Raw genomic sequence first — 8,790 nt, forward strand, 5'->3', positions numbered from 1 at the left:
AATGCCTTCAAAAATTCGGATTATGGAAGTGTGGCTACCAGTTTAATAACACTCAATCCTAAGTGCATATGGTATTGTCAAATATCTTAAAGTACTTCCTGCAATCTGGGAGAGAAATGACAGTTGTTCACTTTAATTAGGAAGACTTGCCCATTCAGCTAATGTTTGCCCATTCATTGGCAAACTGTTCCATTGTGAAAAATGCACACCATGTAAGACAGGAAAATCCTGCCATCGTTCCTTTGGCAGCACCTTCATTGTTGCCTGGTCAAATCCCTAGAACTCCCTGCCCAGCAGCAGTGGGGGCAGTTCATTCATTATCTAGGTTTCAGTGGCTTGTGTAAACGGTCCACCACCAACACATCAAGGGTACCCTGGGATTGAATAACTACTGACCTTGTGAGTGAGAGACTCCCACATCCTGTGAATGTTTTTAAAAAAATACACGACATCCAAAACTGAGAGCCCAGGGCATACTTGAAAGACTGTCAATTTACACAGGCTCCTACTGAAATTGATACATACAATTTCTTTCTAACATATTTCCGCTTTCACAGGCTGCTTACCAACCCATTCCACCTAAGGAACATTAGACTTGTACATTCTCCCTGTTAATGTTATTCGATTTTGGATGCCAAGCAGCACGGAGGCTCAGCAGTTAGCACTGCTACCATACAGCACCAGGAACCTGGGTTCAATTCCTTGGGCAACTGTCTGCGTGGAGTTTGCACATTCTCCCTGTGTTTGCATGGGTTTCCTCCGGGTGCTCTGGTTTCCTCCCACAGTCCAAAGTTGTTCAGGCTAGGTGGATTGGCCATGCTAAATTGCTCTGTAGTGTCCAGGGATGTGCAGGCTAGTTGGATTGGCCATGGGAAATGCAGGGTTATAGGGATAGGGGTGGGATGTTCTTTGGAGGGTCAGTGTGGACTTAATGGCCTGCTTCCACATGGTAGGGATTTTGATGGTTATGTAATTGCTCATGCCCTCAAATGTCTTTCTCACTCCTGGTCACTGTGGCAAGAGGAGTCCAATAGAGGACTGACTGTATTAACCTGAACCGTGGTGTGTGACCTCAAGTAACTCAAAGTCTCAGTAAGCACTGGAATTCTCACAAACAGGTCACCAGGACTAGCAGCTGATTCTGGAGGTTTTCATTTCAATAACAACGAGAAAAACTCCCGTGTGTTTAAACTCCTTTCCATGATCTGAAAATTGCAACTGCACTAAAGGAATCTTATGCAAATTGGCAGCAGTGGTTATATCAGAGCACAAAGTTAAGCAGCGAGTTGTTTTGGAGTGTTTGTGGCTTTATTGTACAGAAGCCAATTGCAGTGCGATGTTAAGTACAGTACCTACAAAAAAATTGTCCCCACCTCCAGATTCTTCCATTGCACTTGCAGCAAACATATTGACACATTTTTACCTACAAACATGTGGTAAATCTTGATATTTCAATGATGCGTTTAAATTCCCTTTAACGTGTCCACTGTCAACTTTTGCTGTTAACCAAACCAATTCTGTCGGGGATTTTTTAACTTTCATTCAAATATTCAGAAGTTGAATTGCCAGAGCTTCTTGAGATCTTGACTGACCTGAGGGAATTTACCGAAATTTTGTATTAGCTGTTTTGTGCTGTGCTTCTATTTTGCAACCTCCAGGTTCAAAATTAAGGTTGTGGATGTTCCATTCAGCTGTAATACTGCATCCTTAAGGATTTTAACCCTCTGCTATTTGCACTGAGCTAGATTCCATATTTCCCCCCTATCCCTTCGGTACAGCTCACTAAGCAGCGGAGGGATGCTCTGTGCTGCAAACAATTGTGAGGGAGATCAGAATTTGCTGACAACTGAACAAATAGTTTGGAGATATTTCATTGCCCTGAGTATAACCACCAGATTTTACTCTGATTTTCATTGCCTTCAGTTGTCTGGATCCTCAGTTCTGGAATTACCTCCCTAAATCCCCACTTGTTTTAGACAAAAATAGAAATTGCTGGAAAAGCTCAGCAGGTCTGGCAGCATCTGTAGACAGAAATCAGAGTTAACATTTCGGGTTGAGTGACACTTCCACAAACTGATGGTAGCTAGAAAAATGTCGCTTTATATGCAGAAGATACAGTGGAGGGAGGGGTTAACGAGTAAACGATAGGTGCGAATAGAGCCCAAAGAGAGAGAAGAACAGTTAGACAGACAAAGGATTGGATAATGATCCAGTAGGAGGGGGAATAGCTGTTAATGGAGACTGTTAGTGGTTAACAATGGGTTGTGTGCAATGGCAGACTATATGACACCAAGACCTGGTTGTGGATGTTGGGGTAAAGACATAGGAGATCTCAGGCCCTAAAGTTATTGAACTCGATATTGAGTCCAGAAGGTTGCAGGGTTCCCAGGCAGGATGTGAGGTGTTGTTCTTCCAGCTATGCTGAGCTTCGCTGGAACACTACAGCAAGCCTGAGACAGAGATGTTGGCCAGGGAACAGGCTAGTATGTTAAAGTGGCAGGCAATTGCAAGCTCAGGGTCATTTTTGCAGGCAGAACGCACATGTTCTGTGAAGGGGTCATGCAGTCCACGCTTCATTACCCCAATGTAGAGGAGACCACATTGTGAGCAGCGAATCCTTTATTCCTTTATTCATTCACGGAATGAGGACATCGCTGGCCAGGCAGCATTTATTGCCCATCCCTAATTGCCCAGAGGGCAATTAAGAGTCAACCACATTGCTGTGGGTCTGGAGTCACTTATAGGCTAGACCAGGTAAGGATGGCAGTTTCCTTCCCTAAAGGACTTTAGTGAACCAGATGGATTTTTCCTGACAATTGACAATGGATTCATGGTCATCATTAGATTCTTAATTCCAGATATTTATTGAATTCAAATTCCACCATCTGCTGTGGCAGGATTGGAACCAAGTCCCCAGAATGTTGTCTGGACTCTGGATTAATGGTCCAGCGATAATACCACTAGGCCATTGCCTCTCCTTGCAAATGCAGTAGACTAGATTGTGAGAAGTCCAAGTAAAGTGTTGCTTCACCTGGAAGGTGTGTATGGGGCTTTGGATACTGAGGGGGGGAGGAAGTAAATGGACAGGTGTTACATCTTCTGCGGTTGCAGGGGAAGGTGTCATCGGGCTGTGTGAGGAGGTGTTGGGATTGAAGGAAGTTTGAACTGGTGTCCCAGAGGTAATGGTCCCTGTGGAAAGCGGACAGGGAAGGGAAAGGGAATATGTGTCCGGTTGTGGCATCTTGCTGGAGGTGGCGGAAATGACGTTTGATAATCTCCTGGATGTGGATGCTGGTGGGACGATAGGTAAGGACCAGGGGGACTCTTTCACTGTTGCAGGAGGGAAGAGAAGGGGTGAGGGCAGAAGAGTGGGAGATGGGTCAGACCCAGTTGAGGGCTCTGTCAACAACAATGCTGGGGAATCCTTGATTGAAGAAGAAGGTTGACATTTCGGAGGCTCCCTTGTTGAAGTTGGCATCATCAGAACAAATGCAATGGAGACGGAAGAACTGGGAGAATGGAGTACAGTCTTTACAGGAAGCACGGTGTGAGGATGTGTAGTCCAGGTAACTGTGAGAGTCAGTTGGTTTGTAGTGGATGTTGGTGGCCAGCCTATCCCCAGAAATAGAAACAGAGATGTTGAAGAAGGTAAGGGAGGAGTCAGAGATGGCCCAGATGAAGATGAGAGTGGGGTGGGAATTGGAAGCAAAATTGACAAACCTTTCCAATTCCAGATGAGAGAGGGAGGCAGCATCGATATACCACAGAAAGAGTTGTGGGTGGAGGCCAGAATATGACTGGAACAAGGAATATTCCATGTAACCCACAAAGAGACAGGCATAACTGGGGCCCATGCGGGTACCTTTGCCAGTCCACTGACCTGAAGAAAATGACAGGAGTTAAAAGAAAAATTGTTAAAGCTTAGCCAGGCGGAGGAGGCTGGAGGTAGTTGGGGACGGTTCAGGCATTTGTTCTGGGAAGAAGCAGAGAGCCTTGAGACCACCATGGTGGGGGATGGACGTGTAAAGGGATTGCATGGTAAAGAGGAAGTGGCTGGATCTTGCAAACTAGAAATTCTGAAACTGGCGTAGAGTGTCCAAGGAATCGCGGATGTAAATGGGCAGGGACTGGACCGGGGAGAAAATATCGAGTCAAGGTAGGAAGAGTTGAGCAGGAGCAGGCAGAAACAATGGGTCTGCCTGGACAGTCCTGTTGTGAGCCTTGGGAAGGAGGTAGAAGCGAGCTGTGCGGGGTTGAGGGACTATCAGCTTGGAGGCAGTTTGGTGGGGAGGGGTAGGTGGTGAATCGAGGTGAGATCGCCAGATGAAATGAGGTCAGTGACCGTGGTTGACAAAATGGCCTGATGTTTCATCATGGGGTCCCATGGTCCAGGGGGAGATAGGAGGTACCTGAGAGCTAGCGCTCAGCCTGTGCAATGTAGAGGTCAGTCCTCCAGACTACAACAGCATCACTCTTATCCACAGGCTTGATTACAAAGTCGGGGTTGGATCTGTTTTATTCAGTTTCTGCCAGACCTTATACATCCTTAGGTGGACTCGTCTCTGGGCTCACTTGATCAGGTCAGGTGGAGGAAGCACCCAGTTCATATTTCCATGGAAACTTACAATGCTGAGGAAATGTAAAGGTGGGCTTGGAGTTCTCCATATTTCTTATTTGGTGACACAGAGCAAGAGCTTTCAGCTAAGACACCTGATTTCAGAGCGGACACATCATAGTCAGTGTGAAAACAACAAAACTAACAATACCTTGCATAGTGGCTTTAATGTAACTAAACATCACAAAGGCACTTCATCAAGGCATCAGGAACTGAGAGAAAGGAGAATCATAGAATACCTACAGTGTGGAAGCATGCCATTGAGCCCACCCAGTCCACACTGACCCTCCAAAGAGCAGCCCACCCAGACCCACCATATCCCTGTAACCCTGCATTTTCCACAGCCAATCCACCCAGCCTACACATCCCTGGACACTATGGGCAATTTAGCACGGCCAATCCACCCTAACCTGCACACCTTTGGACTGTTGTAGGTAACCAGGCTACACAGAGGAAACCCATGCAGGCATGGGGAGAATGTGCAAACTCCACACAGACAGTTGCCCGAGATTGGAATCAAATCCAGGTCCCTGGCACTGTGAGGCAGCAGTGCTAACCACTGAGCCACCGTGGCAATGGGAAGACATTGGGACCAGATGTTTGGTCAAATACATTGGTTTTGAAAAGGGTCTTGAAAGAAGAAAGGAAGGGATAGAGGGGTTGAGTAAACAATTCCATTGGATGAACCTGGGTGGCTGAAGAAACAGGCATCAAATGGAGACCAAAGTGAGAGGTAACTGGACAAAAGATTGAAGCCAGGAGAATGCAGCATTTTATTAGATGGGGTCGTGGGGCTGGAAGTGATAACAAAGAAAGAATTAAGCCATAGATTGATTTAAATAAAGAAGATGACATATTAATTCTAGAGGGTTGAAGAACAAGGAGGTAGTGTAAATCAGTGAGGAGCAAGGTGGCAAATGGGTAGTACATAGCAGAGGCTTGAGCGAACTGAAGAAGAGGTGAGCTAGAGAAGTTGTTGAATCCAGAGGTGAGGCTTTGATCAGCAATTGACCTGAAGCAAAATGCAATCTTTGTGATTGGGAAAACAACTGATTGTTGTTACAACCGTTTACCAACTGGTCATGGTCACATCACAATTATCTCTGTGCTTATAGTCCTGTTGCTTTTCCAGGAATTGCCTGAGAGCCATTCAGATTATGGTGATGAAGGCATTTGGCCTGACTGAATGATTGTACCATAGCTTAGATCTTAGTTGGAAATCAGGAGTCAAAGTTGGGGTCTGAGAGACCAGCTATCTTCAAATCTTTTCAATTAACAGTCATGTGACATTAGATTAAGCCTGGATAAAACTTACATAAATTGTTAGCCATGGCTTACTGCTAATGCTTTTTCCTCTAAATCAGAAACTTGAGAGTTCGGGTCCTACTGGCAGAAGCTAACCATGATCTCTTGGCTGGTACCCCACAGCAGTACTAATGGGGGTTGGATGCTGTTAGAATTCATCCTGAGATGTAAGGTGAGGTGGGAATGACTGCCTGGGACAACAAGAGGGCACTAGGCCACAGGTTCTTAGCAAAAGTCAGTGACAATCATGGGGGAGCTCTCCACTGTTTGGAATCATACCCAATAGAAAGGAAGATGGTCATTGTTGTTGGAGATCAGTCTCAGGAAAACATTGCAGCAGTTCCTTAGGATAGTGTAATGGAGCCAACCATCTTCAGCACTTTTGTCAATGGCCTTGCCTCCAAAGATCTGAAATGGGTAGGTCTTCATCACAGAAAATGTAAAAAAAAAGGAGGCCATTCAGCCCATTATAACTCTACCAGTTGATGAAAAGCTATCCTTTCTAATAGCTTCCTGCAGTTCATGATTCATCAAGTAGACATCTGAGTAATTTTTTAAATACGGCGACTTTCTGCCTTTACCTCTCTTTTGGGTTCCAGATCCCTCCCAGTCTTTGCGGTTGAAAAAATGCTTCCTCATCTCCCCTCTAAGCCTTTTACTAATTAGTTTAAATCCATGCCTCTAGGTTTTGACCTGACTCCTGTCTAGACACCTTGTAATCTTCCACACCTCAATTAAGTCACCCCAAAACCTCATCTGCTTCGAAGAAAACAAGCCCAGCCTATCCAATCTCTCCTCATCACTAAAATCTTTCAGTCCTGGCAGCATCCTGATTAATTTCCTGTTGTAGCTTCTCCAGTTCAATCACTTCTTTCTTTCTGACAATGTTATAATGTGAACAGCATTCAACACTGTTTTGTGCAGTGCCATGTACAGTTTGAGCATCATCTCCCTTCTCTTGTACTCTACGTCACTGCTAATAAAGGAAAACATACTACATGCCTTCTTAACCACCAAATTGATCTGTCCTCCTACCTTCAAGGATCTGTGGATATACACTTCTAGGTCTTTGTCTTCTCCTACCTTACTTAGCACCCTCCATTTTATTGTGAATTCCTCTGGCTTTGTTGCAAGTAAATAGCTCACACATGTCCAAAACTGAATTCCAAGTTTTTCTCATTACCGTCAACCACAGGACCAAATTTTGTACAGATATTTTTTATAATATCCCAGTATTTGAACCTCAATCATTAATATAATTTGCAAAGAAATGGCAAAGGACTGAGCACGGAATCCTGCAGAACCTTGCTGTAAGAGTCTTCCAGTTTCAACAATTCCCATCAATTAACCTTTGCTTCCTGCCATTTGGCCAATTTTGGATCCAATTTTTCATTCTCCTGATGATTCCCATTTATTTTTTTGACCAGCCTGCTCTGCTCCTTGTTAAAAGCCTTACCAAAATCCTTGTGGTCCACATACACTATGCTCTTCTCATCAAACCCTTCAAAAAAATTCAATCAAGTTAATCAAACAGGACCTTGCCTTAACAAATCTATGTTGACCTTTGTTATGTCCATGTCTTTCGAGATGAAGGTTTACGCTGCCCCACAGAATTTACTCCAGTACTTTGCCTCAAGTCCAAAATGAAGCCAACTGAACTAGCATTACTCAGAGATAGTAGGAACTGCAAATGCTGGAGAATCTGAGAAAACAAGGTGTAGAGCTGGATGAACACAGCAGGCCAAGCAGCATCAGAGGAGCAGGAAGGCTGATGTTTTGGGCCTAGACCCTTCTTCAGAAATGGGGGAGGGGAAGGGTGTTCTGAAATAAATAGGGAGAGAGGGGGAGCCGGATAGAAGATGGATAGAGGAGAAGTTAGGTGGAGAGGAGACAGACAGGTCAAAGAGGCGGGGATGGAGCCAGTAAAGGTGAGTGTAGGTGGGGAGGTAGGGAGGAGATAGGTCAGCCCAGGGAGGGCGGACAGGTCAAGGGGGCGGGATGAAGTTAGTAGGTAAGAGATGGGGGTGGGGCTTGGGGTGGGAGGAGGGGATAGGTGGGAGGAAGGACAGGTTAGGGAGGCAGGGACGAGCTGGGCTGGTTTTGGGATGCGGTAGCGGGAGGGGAGATTTTGAAGCTTGTGAAGTCCACATTGATATCATTGGGCTGCAGGGTTCCCAAGCGGAATATGAGTTGCTGTTCCTGCAACCTTCGGGTAGCATCGTTGTGGCACTGCAGGAGGCCCAGGATGGACATGTCGTCTGAGGAATGGGAGGGGGAGTTGAAATGGTTCGCGACTGGGAGGTGCAGTTGTTTAGTGCGAACCGAGCATAGGTGTTCTGCAAAGCGGTCCCCAAGCCTCCGCTTGGTTTACCCGATGTAGAGGAGGCCACAACAGGTACAGCGGATGCAGTATACCACATTGGCAGATGTGCAGGTGAACATCTGCTTGATGTGGAAGGTCTTCTTGGGGCCTGGGATGGGGGTGAGGGGGGAGGTGTAGGGGCAGGTGTAGCACTTCCTGCAGTTGCAGGGAAAAGTGCCGGGTGTGGTGGGGCTGGAGGGGAGTGTGGAGCGGACAAGGGAGTCACGGAGAGAGTGGTCCCTCTGGAAAGCAGATAAGGGTGGGGAGGGAAAAATGTCTTTGGTGGTGGGGGTCAGATTGCAGATGGCGGAAGTGTCGGAGGATGATGCGTTGGATCTGGAGGTTGGTGGGGTGGTACGTGAGGACAAGGGGTATTCTGTTTTGGTTGTTATTGCGGGGAGGGGGTGCGAGGGATGAGTTGCGGGAAATGCGGGAGGCACGGTCGAGGGCATTCTCGACCACTGAGGGGGGGAAGTTGCGGTCCTTGAAAAACAAGGGCATCCGAGAT

This window comes from Rhincodon typus, chromosome 20 (assembly GCF_021869965.1).
Source record: "Rhincodon typus isolate 14 chromosome 20, sRhiTyp1.1, whole genome shotgun sequence".
Classification (NCBI taxonomy): domain Eukaryota; kingdom Metazoa; phylum Chordata; class Chondrichthyes; order Orectolobiformes; family Rhincodontidae; genus Rhincodon; species Rhincodon typus.